The 12,861-nt window shown below is 43.6% G+C and overlaps 1 protein-coding gene across 2 annotated transcripts in view; it reads left to right on the forward strand.

Moving 5' to 3' along the window:
* The first annotated feature begins 924 nt into the window (after nucleotides 1–924).
* Nucleotides 925–12,861, forward strand: part of foxn3 (forkhead box N3) — a 375,567-nt gene continuing 363,630 nt past the window's right edge. Inside the window, exon 1 of one of the 2 annotated variants that reach the window (XM_086002636.1) lies at nucleotides 925–1,360. The gene's annotated coding sequence lies outside the window, so the exon portion shown is untranslated. The remainder of the gene's footprint in view (nucleotides 1,361–12,861) is intronic. The other variant, XM_086002639.1, reaches the window with a different exon arrangement.

Consider the following 12,861-nt stretch of genomic DNA (forward strand, 5'->3'; position numbering starts at 1 on the left):
ATGTGTGTGAGGCTCCAACCTTCCACAGGTGTGGTTAAGCCTGGTAAAAGTTGCCCCAGGTCTGAAACAACAAAGTCCTGCCACCTGCAAATGATGACTGATCAAATCTCCTCTTTAATGGTTGACCTGCAGCTGATAGTCAGCAAGCCAATAGCGCTCACGCCAGGTTTCACAGGCGTGATCTCCACCCTCCAGGGCCACCCGGGCGCGACATAGCCGCGGAAGAGAGGCAGGCAATCGGGCCGGATGACTCCCTCGACCGCCTGCTGCCTGGACCTGTTAATGGCCACTTTGGCCGGGCCCAGGAGTGAGTGAGTGGGTCGGTCACTCAGTGACCGAAGATGAGGAGCGTGGGACTGAAGTACATCTAAAAACTCAAGGAGCAGCCCCTTTAAATAATGGGCGGGCGAGGGGTCCTCTTTTTGTTTGAACCCAAAAAAAAACCCAATTAGACTGTAAATAAACAAAAGTTCAACTAAAACTTAACAAATCAAATTAAAATTTGGTTTTCCGGGTTGATAATGCACTCCAGTCCCCGCGGCGCCCACCGGTCACGGAAATACTCAAGTGCGCCGGCGGACACCGCGTGCTCCAACTCCAGGGCCACCCGGGCGCGAACATGGCCACGGAAGAGAGGCAGGCAATCTGGCCGGATGACTCCCTCGACCGCCCGCTGCCTTGACCTGTTAATGGCCACGCCCAGGAGTGAGTGAGTGGGTCGGTCACTCAGTGACCGAACATGAGGAGCGTGGGACTGAAGTACATCCAAAAACTCAAGGAGCAGCCCCTTTAAATAATGGGCGCGCGAGGGCTGGCGCTGTCACTCTCCGTACGTAAGCACGCACGGCCCGCATCTGAATTACCGCCAAAAGCACGTCGCCAAGATGGCGCCTGGCCTGGCTCCGCCCCCCCCTCCTCGGGGATTGGTTGCCGCCGCTCCACCGGGCGCCTCCCGCACCCCCGGTTTTTGTGAGGGCTGTCGGTGCTGGCGTAAAAGCCGGGGTGGTGGGGTTGGGTTTACCTCAGAAAATTGCAGGCTGCGCTGCTGGGGGCCCCGGCCAGCGATGGGGGTGGTGGTGGAAACTTTCCGCCCTCCAGTGTGTGTGCGGTCCGGGGCGCCGGGTAATGGCGGAGGGAGGTGAACCTGACTGACTGGCTCGGCTCGTCTCCTTGGCGACGGCCCGGCAGATCGTGGCGTTACTGAGCCATTCCTTTTTTTTCCCCTTCACTCTCTCGCTCTGTTTTTCCTTTTTAAAAAAAAATATATAAACATTCCCCCCCCCCCCCACCCCAGGAAAGCTGCAAAAAAAAACACACCCCTTATGTGTTCGTCCACAGCCATCTTTGCATGACATGAAGTGTAAGTACCCAAAAAAAAGCTCTCAATGATATTACACGGTTGCTTCACTGTAAACATTGTTTCTTATATATTATAATTATTTATCTTCCACCCCAACTTCCTAACTAAGTAAAGTTGCAAACCCAGGAAGGACTGAGGAGGATTTGAATAGTGTCACTCTCGTTGATTTTGATTTTGTCTCGTCTTTAAGTCCATCCCAAGCCCTCCCGCTACTCTTGTGTTTATATATACTTATCTACTCCCCGTGCTTTTGTCCTTGAAACACCAATCCAGTCTCTCCTTTCTTCCCCCGTCTCATTTATTTATGTTAAATCTTGATATTTTATTGCAGCCCGGGCTCTTAACATTGCAACCTGAGTTTGGCTTAAATGCACAAAGTGGCGGGGTGGGGGATTTGCCAGAGTTGGGACTATCATTGCTCTTGTCGGAAGCGGCTTTAAAGATTTGCAAAAACGCAACAAATTTTAAATGCAACTTTCCCCTTTTACTTTTATAATCTTTTCAGGCTGTCAATATGTGTGCTGCTTTTACTTTTTCTGAACAGCATGCTGTAGTTCAATGCCGTGTGTTTGTTTTCCTCTCCTAGTGGGTAATTGTCTCCGTACACATTTTTCTCTCACTAATGCTGCCCATCCTTTTAAACTAGTTTTCTTCTTTATCTGCAACTCTCTTACTTTGGCCACTTCTCCGTCCCCTCTTTCTCCCCCCCCCCCCCCAAACTATTATTTTGAGGCATTGTTATTCTAAAATTAAATGTAATTGTATTGCACGGTCAGCCTTTCAGTCTCCTATGCTAATAGGAGCAGCGATTTTGCTGAATGCTGTACAGTCGCCAACACTGCAGTGTCCTCAACCGCTGTCCTTAACGGCACGATGATGGTTTTTTTTTGCCCTGTGATATTGGGAGCAAATCTCCAATCCATTGATGATTCTCAGCCCAAAGGGCATTGTGTGTGTTGTTGCTGAGAAACCGGTCTGAAACGCATGTCTCAACTATTTTTAATACTGCATTTATTTTGCATCCCCGGATTTTTGTTGTTGCTGCTGATCTACCAGAAAGTGCAACTTTTTGTAGAAAGGGGGGAAAATAACTGCATCTTTGTGTGTGTTTGTTTCGCACGGAGATGTGCAAATGTCACGGCCTCGCCTCATGGAAGTCTGTTTTGGTCACACTGGGGGTTGTTTTCCGGACGGAAACCTCGTAGTTTCAGCAGATAACTACTTAATCCAGGGTGACGGGCAACTGGCGACAACGCCAGCGAACGCCAAAGCCAGGGATCTGCCACTTGACCTTTGACAGTTCGGCGGTCCAGTGAAAAGATGTACCAGCAATTAACCCAGATTATAAAGTTTACACACAGCTCCGTGATTTACACAATCCCTTTGAATCCAATGCATAGCGGCGCCTTTCAGTCTCCCGGCGCTGCAGATATTGTGTCTTCTATCTATATATACACAAGGCTGCAAAAGTGCATCAACAATGTCGATGCATTTACTGTCGTCCGTTCGGAATAACGCTTGTGCTATCTAAAGACTGCGAGTGCTTTCACAGTTTCGTACTTGTCCAAAAATAGAAGGCAAGGGATTGTGGGCAGGAGTCTTGTGATTTCTTGCTGTATAATGTAAACCAGATGGTATGTGTGGAGGAATTGCCACGCACACCAAACCGCATACAATCAAATCACTTGCGCCCACTTCGCAGGCACGGGATTTGATTACTGACTGCTCGACCTTAAATTGGATGCTTGTTTTGAAACTAGTCGAGAACGGAGATTCGGTTTTGATGACTCATGAGATTAGGCTTTTTAATAAACGTTAACTCGGACATACAATAAAGACGGCTTCATCCTTTCTGTCACAGCGTTGCTAGTAATACGTTTGCAAAAAGGGATGTTTGGAAACAAGTCAGTCGGGTACATGCGTTTGCGGTGAATTTTAAAGCGAGTTCTTGCAAGTAACTGCACCACACAGCGAAGTGTTTTTGTTATGTTTACTGTATACAGAATCCAAAAGTGCGTTCCGAGACACTTAGCGTGTCGCCTCTGAAAAGCACCAGTTTCTGTTGTTTACAAATGACACTCGTGCACTTCAGGCCAATTGCATACAAGGAATTCAAAATCGGCCCTTGTGTAGCGGGGCGGCACTTGGAAGGATTCAACTACCGGGTTGTTGTAAGATTTGAAAATAAATTTGATCTAGTCGAAGTAATTGTTCACTGCACAACTTTTTGCAGTGTATTTTTATTAAAATTCAAAATATAAACTTAACAAGAAAATAGACTTGAATTACACTGATCCTTTTGCCAATAAGATGTATTGAAATTATTTAAAATAAATTATTTAAATATATAACAAGTATTTTGAGTATTTAGGGTTCAGTTACCCTATATACAGATAAGTGGCTTCTTAATTCTAAGCACTAGATGATAAAATCATGGCATACTTAAGTTGATTTAATAAAAGTGCATTAAGTACTATTAAGCGCTGAAGGACTACTTCACATGGAGGGATTAGCTCTTCCCACCTACTTATCCTTAATGTAACTTGCTCTGTACCACACACAGCCTCCGACCTCTTGCCTTTCAAACTATTTGCATACAAGTTGTAATGAAAAGGGAGAATAAAGGAGCAGCGATCTCTGTATTAGTTATTGAAGTGGTACAGTAATTGGACAATAATGAGCAGGAAGGTGTGTATTCAATCAGGAGTTCATCGTACCAGTGGTTGCACTCTTAACTTTTCTTCGCCAAAACGATCACTGGCATAGTTTTTTTTACAAAATCAAATCTGTCTAAATCCTTTTAGATTGCTATATAGATTAGAAAGTGCTTTGAGATGTCTCGCTGCATATGAGGAGCTCTTTAAGAAAAAAATGCAAGTTTTTACAATATCTAGCTTAAATAACCAATTGACCGGAACAGAATCTATTCCTTTTTATCATTTTAAAAACAACAATTGTATCTCAAAGTTTTAATTTCTCCAATGAAAGAAGCCCCAGTTCTTGAGCCTGTAGCTAATAGTCCTAAGACTAGGCTTCATTCTGGATGTCCTCCTTTAGATCTTCTCCGTGCAGGGATCAAAACTGGACATTAGTCCAGATGCAGCTAGACAAGAGCCTTGTATAAGTATCATTTTTAGTTTTCTTTTGAACTGGCCTAGCTGTACACACTAACACTTAGTAGATTTCCGGTTGGGCTTGCAACACTGGTTTTTGGACCTTCAAATTTTGACATCTAGGACCCCCTCTCACTCCACAGCCTGGAGTGGCTGTACACGTGCCTGGAATTACCCAGATCCAAATGAATCATCCTTCATTTATCCACATCGATGGACATCTGCCACACACTGGCCCATTCCCCAGTATCTCTAGATCGGCTTGTACCTTATTTATTGCTTTGCTTTTGAGCCTAGGCTCTCTGTTGGCAGGCTATCATCATGCAGGTTATCACAGCTGAGCCTCATCGGTTCCTTACTGGATTTTCATTTTTGTGGGGTTTTTTCTAGTACGAGTTACTGGATAGGGAATAGGAGTGGGAACCCTGGTTGATTTTTGTATTTTCCCTCCCTCCCCTGCCACCTCTTTCCCAGTCGAGGTTCTTGTGGAGCAGCTGATAATCAGCAAGCTCAGGGCAGACTAGAGTCATAATGGCACAGAAGGAGGCCATTCGGTCCATTGAGTCCGTGCCGGCTCTCCAGAGCAATCCAGTCAGTCCTGTTCCCTCGCTCTATCCCCGTAGCTCTGCAAGTTTATTTCCCTCAAGTGCCTATCCAATTTCCTTTTGAAATCATTGATCGTCTCTGCTTCCACCACCCTTGTCGGCAGCGAGTTCCAGGTCATCACCACTCGCTGCGTAAAAAAAGTTCTTCCTCACTTTCCCCCCCTGTATTTCTTGACCAAAGCCTAAAATCTGTGTCTCCTAGTCCTTGTACCACCAGCTAATGGGAACAGCCTTTCACTGTCTACCTTATCCAAACCCGTCATAATCTTGTACACCTCTATCAAATTGCCCCTCAACCTCCTTTGTTCCAAGGAGAACAACCCCAGCTTCTCCAACCTAACCTTGCAGCTAAAAGTGTCAGCTGTGGCCCAGTTGGTAGCATACTCGCTTCGGAGTCAGAAGGTTGTGGGTTCAAGTCCCACTCCAGGGACTTGAGCACATAAAGCTAGGCTGACACTCCCGTGCAGTGCTGCACTGTCGGAGGAGCCGTCTTTCGGATGAGACGTTAGACCGAGGCCCTGTCTGCTCTCAGGTGGAAGTAAAAGATCCCGTGGCACTATTTCGAAGAAGAGCAGGGAAGTTATCCCCGGTGTCCTGGCCAATATTTATCCCTCAACCAACATAACAAAAACAGCTTATCTGGTTATTATCACATTGCTGTTTGTGGGACCTTGCTGTGCACAAATTGGCTGCCGTGTTTCCCACATTACAACAGTGATTCCACTTCAAATACTACTTCATAGGCTATAAAGCACTTTGAGACGTCCGGTGGTCGTGAAAGGTGCTATATTTTTTCTAAAATCCTTGGAACCATTCTGGTAAATCTCCTCTGCACTCTCCAGTACCTTCACATCCTTCCTAAAGTGTGGTGACCAGAACTGGATGCAATACTCTAGTTGTGGCCTAACCAGAGCTTTATCAAGGTTCAGCATAACTTCCCTGCTTTTGTACTCGATACCTCTATTTATGAAGCCCAAGATCCCATATGCTTTGCTAACTACTCTCTCAATATGTCCTGACACCTTCAAAGATCTAAGCACATGCACCCCCAGGTCCCTCTGTCCCTGCACACTCTAGAACTGTGTCATTAAGTCTATATTGCCTCTCCCTTCTGCCAAAATACATCACCCCTCACACTTCTCTGTATTAAATTACATCTGCCACTTGTCTGCCCATTCTGCTAGCCTATCTATGTCCTGTTGCAGTCGATTGGTATCCTCCTCACTGTTTGCCTCACCTTCAAGTTTGGTATCAGCAAATTTTGAAATTTTACCCTCTATTCCAATATCCAAGTCATTTATATATATATCAAAAAAAGCAGTGGTCCTAGCACCGACCCTTGGGGAACATCACTGTATACCATCCTCCAGTCTGGAAAAACAACCATTTACCACGATTTGCTGTTTTCAGTCCTTAAGCCAATTTCTTATCCAAGCTGACACTGACCCTCCTATTCCATGAGCCTCAATTTTGTTAACCAGCCTTTTATGTGGTACGGATCAGCTATGGAATAATCTTAGTCTGTATTGCTCAGAACTGCACCATGCAGTGTGTTTATTCACAGCCACCTGCAGAGGGCTTTAAATGTCAGCTCAGTAGCAGCATGCTCACTTCTGAGTCAGAAGGTTGTAGGTTCAAGACCCACTCCAGGGCTTGAGTACATAATCCAGGCTGATGCGTCAGAGCAGTACTGAGGGAATGCGGCACTGTCTCTGACGTTGCGTCTTTTGGATGAAATGTTAAACCGAACCCCCATCTGTTCAAGTGGATGTAAAAGATCCCGTGACACTTTTTTTGAAGAACAGCAGGTAATTTTCCTGGTGTCATAGTCAACATTTCTCCCCAAACAACACCAAAACAAATTAACTGGCCATTCATCCTATTGCTGTTTGTGGGGACTTGATACTGTGTGTGCAAATTAGTTGCTGCGTTTGGCTGCATTAACAACAGGGAATTTCAAAAATAGTTCAGTAGCTGTGAACTGCTTTGGGATATTCTGAGGATGTTAAAGGTTCATTACAAATGCAAGTTTTCCTTTTTATATATGACTAGAGAGCAGTCCAAAGATGTGCGGGTTAGGTTGATTGGCTATGATAAATTGACCCTTAGTGTTAGGGGGATTAAATACGTGGGGTTACGGGGATAGGGTGGGATATGTGTTGGTGTAGGGGTTATGGGGATCGGGTGGGATATGTGTCAGTGCAGGCTCGATGGGCCGAAATGGCCTCTATCTGCACTGTGGGGTTTCTGTGATTCTGTGATAACTTCCCTGCTGTGTAGAACAGTGGCTAACTTCAATAAACTGAAATTATCTTTGGCATTGTTGTAAATTTTTGTGACTTAAATATCCAGCACAAATGTTAAATGATGGGGAACTAACCTCTTGGTGGCTCTTTCTTCACATGACTGGCATAAAAGTCTTACTTTAAAAACCCAATGTCCCTGAGCGGCCCAAAAATCAAATCCACCAACCACAGCTGACATTTCTCCACATACCTTGCTTAGTTCTTCTGTGCAAGGTTTTTTTTGACTGGGCTGATTTATAAGCAAATGGGCATCTCTGAGGCTTGTTCAGTCAGCAGTGTCATTTTGTGGTTTGCCTGCCAAGGGCAAGGAAATCTTCTAAACTTCGGTTTTCTATTTTCCCTTCAAGCTAAGGTGCCTCACCGTGATAAGCATCATGTGTGGTTGGTGGATCTGAATATTGGGCAGCTCGGGGACATGAGGCTCTAACCTGGGATTTTGAAGTGCCCTTTAATTTGAAAGTATCTCTGTCATTACAGTATTTGAGGGAAGTGTGGTATAGAAATGCTGAAATCTAACAAAACGCATAAATTCTTGTATGCTCGTGGTTGTGCTGGGTGAAATGATGGACAATTTTAGAGCATGTAAGTGGCATTACTTGGGAAGTGCATTAGATACAGGAGATGAACAAATGAGTTCGGGAAGTGTAATTTGTAAGGAAACTCGGGAAAGAAATACAGTATAATTAGTATTTTCTAGTGCGCGGGCTAAAATTAGGGAGAGAATTCCAAAGGTGGCTGAAGGCATAGCCGCCAATGGTGGGGCAAAAGGTAGAGGGCTGAAGGCCGGAGTCAGAACAATGGAGAGTTTGGGGTGGGAGGTGGTGTTAGGCTGGTGGAGATTAGAGTTGAGGAGCGAGACCATGGAGAGATCTAAGCACAAGGAGGAAAATTTTAACTTTGAGGCACTGGGGGACCAGGAGGCCATGTAGATCGGCGAGTGGGACTTGGTGTGGGATAAGATACGGGTAGCAGGGTTTTGGTTGAGCGGAAGTTTATGGAGGCTGCATGCTGGGAGGCCGCATGCGGGCAGGAAAGCATTAGAATAGTTGAGTCTGGAAGAGACAAAGGCACAATATGAGGGTTTTAGCTGCAAATGAACTGTATGGACAGAGGTGTTCTGCTTTCGTCTCACCCATAACCCTCCATCCACTCCCCTATCAAACTTAATGCTCCAAGGGCATAATGGTGAGGGGCCTTAGCCTGTTTCCTCCTCTCCTCCCCCTCTCTACATTCTTGTCCTGACCATTTACCCCAATTCAACTTCTGTTTTTAAAAAAAAAATTAAATCAAATTAGGCTGAGTAAAATCTGAGGTTAGCAATTGGAATGTTTACATTTTCTAACTACCAACAAAACACAGATTATACGATTAAATACTTCCTATTTGCTTGAAATTTTACTTTAAAAAAACTCAAATTAGGATGGGGGGGTGCGTGAGTGAGTGTGTGTGCACAATATGTTTCCGAAGTGTATAGAGCACACAATCATGTGTACAGTAGTGTGGCTATGCTGCTGAACTAGTAATCCAAAGGCCTGGATGAAAACTCCCACCATGACAGTTTGAGAATTTGTGTTTTGAAAAAATCAAATCTGGAAATAAAAAGCTGGTATCAGTAAAAGTGAACATCAAACTGTCCAACAGGGGAAGCTAGATAAATATGAGGGAGAAAGTTTTATGCTGATAGGGTTCGATGAAGAGGGGGTGGGAGGGTACTTGTGTGGAGCATAAACCACTTGGGCCGAATGACCTGTTTCTCTACTGTAGATTCTGTTCGTCTCTATGTAATTGTTGTAAAAACCCATCCGGTTCAGTAAATGTCTTTTTAGGGAAGGAAACCTGTTGTCCTTACCCTGCCTGTCCTACATGTGACTCTAGTTTCAGACCAGCCTGGTTGACTCTTAACTGCCCTCTGAAATGTCCGAGCAAGGCATTCAGTTGTATCAATCTGTTTGGGCGACTAGGGATGGGCAATAAATGCCAGCCTTGCCGGTGACGCCCACATCCCGAGAATTAATGAAAAGAAACCAAAAGCTACAACAGGTGTGTATCAGTTTAATTTTTCCCTTACACCGCCTCCCTGGTCTAATAAGCGCTCAATACAAACTTTTTACCTGATTAAAGCTTTTAAAATTTGTCCCCTCGCTTTCCTTCAAATCATTTTGAAAAAACAGCTGAGCGGAAACTGCTCGAAGCTAAAGAAAGATATGCCTGCAGTTTAATTGGCACTGATTTATCCTGGGAAATTGGTTACACTGCAAATGCTCACTGCGCAATCTTCATCCAGCTATTGGAATCGCATCTCCAGACAAAAATATTAAGTCCAAGTCCGAGCTTTTTGGAAGAGGCTGAAGCCTTCAAGTAAAAACTTTTAATGAAGCCATTAAAATACACCAAAGACAATTTGGTGGATACATTTAATCAAGTTCTTGTGAAATATGTAACTACTAAGGGTAAAAATAGTGGGCAATTATTAAAAACATTGAGATTAGTGAGAAAAGGATAATTTAGCCCCATGTGGTGCTGTAACAGGAAGCTGTGACAGGCCCCTGTTCAAATCAACATTGGAAATTCTATTAAAGCATCATCACAGGGAAATGTAACGGCTGAGTCGAGACATTTTTACATTGGAATTTCCATAATTTTTTTTACTAGCAGTTTCAATGGTGTGCATGTCCCATTTAAGAATTTTAACATAGATAGGTGTGGAGATATTTTTTGTGGTTGTAATTGCCTTGTACTGGAAACTGATTTGGGATTTCCCAGAACCATTGTGCTTAACAGAAGGGAATCTTAATCCTTTTGAGTACTTGTGTTCATTCTGAAAGTACTCATTTTCCAATTTACAGTGCATTCAAAACCTATTTTCTTTACCTTTCTAATACTGAACCTCATAAACTGCAGATTATTACTGTAGGTTTAGAGTAAATGGGAAGATTTATTTGTCTTTTTTTGATGTTGTACAACATCTGGAGCGAACAATGGCGTGCTTTCATCCCATTTGAGCTGGCTTAAAAGTGGAAGCCTAAAGTTGGAGAGTGCTGTAAAGTACAGCCCCACCTAGTCCCCTAACCTGTTATTTTTTAAAGTAATGGTTTGCTCTTTATCACATACCAAAGAGCAGTTCATAACTTGTGGTTATGAAAGTACATATAGGTTTTATTACATCATAGTACCTTATTGAGTCATACAATTTGAGCTGTGGAAAATTACTCATCACTAGTAGAACTGAACGATAAGGTAGTTTAGCAATCAGGATGCGTTTCCATTTTGAGTCATTAATCTATCTTCAAGGAGCTGTCTATGTTGACAATGTGCTTGAATATTTGTCTCATGAATTGTTGCAAAAAGGAGCTGATGACTTTGAAGGGCTATGTGTCAATGCCTGATTAAAATGTCTACCATGTTGAGTGATTTGTACGTAGGAAAAATAGGAGTTGCTTGAGGTGCTGTACATGACTCAGTATGATTAGCCAATAGAGCACTGAACAGTTAATTCAATAAATGAGCAGCTAGTGTAAACCAAGATTAGTTTCTGTGGAGATTTCAAGATTAGAATAGCACCAATAGGAAGACCTGCTAACTATTGAATTAACATTTGGGTAAATGCAGAAGATTTGGAAGCATCAGTGATAGGCTGTCAAGGGTGCGGTGCATGTCCAAGATAACTTTTTAAATTGGGAAATCTAGGGGAAAAGGCAAGGTCCATAGTGCAGGACAGCACCAGGTTGAAAATAGTAGGAGAGAAGATGAAGTAAAGTAGTGGTTAAAATGAATGGAAATCTGCATTCCATCAAACATTTGCTTGATACGAGGCTGGTTAGAAGGTCTTAATTAACTCTGAAATGGTTCTTTCATACATAGCTGAGAGAAATTCATTAACACCACCTCAACAAGTTGGGGCTGCATCTCACTCGAGGAAAGCTGTTCTCTACAAAAGTCTGATGTTTTACCACTACACATGTAGCAAACCTGGCATCCAAAGTTTCATGCACCAGCCTTCAAGTTCTGCAGTTGTCCAAAATAATCCTCATGAGGTTGTATGTCCTGGTTAACTGCAGAGTAGATCACATAAAGGGACTAAGTGTGAAATTTGCACAATCCTTTGGATTGAATAACTGTGAATACAGTTTTTAATGTTTTCACATGCAAGTTATTCCTTCTCCCCTGCCGCCAGTTTTTGCAGCCTACGTGGGCTCACGCTCTTGCTGCTCAAATGGAGGATGACCTTTGTTTAATGCTCTCTTTGATTACTTGGATGTGAAACAAGTAGGAGTTCTCATCCTTACCCCCCAATCTCCCCCCTCGCCCCAAAGGAACCTCCATAGCGAAATGCTGCAATCTTTGCTTGGTGTCTCCTTTTCCACTCGGATCAGGAACGGGTGGACCAAACCCGCATTCACTATCTCCATGTTTTGCAATTTGGATAACTTTGCTTTTTGTCCAGCAAACTACCTGATTCAGATGCTTCCTTTCATTTTATCACTTGGGTGTAAATAGTTACAGCATTCAGTTTCAAAGTTATGATGTTTTTGTAGCCCTCCAGATTTGTGGCTCTGGATTTGCATTCCAGCTGTAATTTTGATGTTCCCATTTCACTTCAGTGTATGGAATTCCCAGTCATCTACCCCAAGGCATGCTAGCAATTGCAAGGGCAAAAACGACCTATATCTGCCTTAGGGTTATGTAGAAATAGGAATGTCTTGTTCTTGTGTCTATGCTTTCTGATTCTGACTCTCAGTGCTGCGTTGTACAGGAAACTCTCTGGTATCCGGCACCGACGGAACCGGGATGGTGCCGGTTGATTTAAAAATTCCAGATGACAGAGAGGGTTAACGACTGAGGCTATTTTTAACAAACAAAGAGTCAGACTCCTGTTATTGAGCTGTTCGGACTTCCGACAGCGCCAAGAAGCCGAGTAGTGGCAGTTTGGAGAACTACCCCCACTGACTAACTCGGCCACCGCGGGAGACTCGGACTCGGCAACATTGCCGGTTATTGAGGTGTTGTTTTCGGAGTATGAATTTTGCCGGTTAATAGAGAATTCTGGATATTTAGGTGCCGTTTAAACGAGAGTTTCCTGTATAGGAGATTCTGGGCTTTCAAGTCTACTTAGTTATGTGGGGCTTAATGAAGGCAAGATATTGAGACAATATTGATATAAGCTTGGCTACATGTGATTTTAATAGAATAAAACAATTTGCCCTGTCAGGTGAGGGATGTCATGTCGTTGGGCAGTGGAAGTTGAGTGCCCACTAGTACACTTAGGTTAGATACAGAGTAAACCTTTAAAGTTTACCCCACAGTGCAACTTAATTTCAAACCCCTGGAAAGTTCCCATATGACTGTGCTAATGTAAAAATTTTCGTGTCCTGCGCCAAGTTAACGTCTGGCCACCCTGAGTGAAATTACCAAATTGTAGGCAGTTTTTTTTCTGTAGGAATAGTGTGGAAAAGCGTGTACTTAATGTTCCTTCTGGA

The sequence above is a fragment of the Somniosus microcephalus genome, chromosome 12, assembly GCF_052327205.1.
Source record: "Somniosus microcephalus isolate GS21.2 chromosome 12, FLI_Smic_1.0, whole genome shotgun sequence".
NCBI classification, from domain to species: Eukaryota; Metazoa; Chordata; class Chondrichthyes; order Squaliformes; family Somniosidae; genus Somniosus; species Somniosus microcephalus.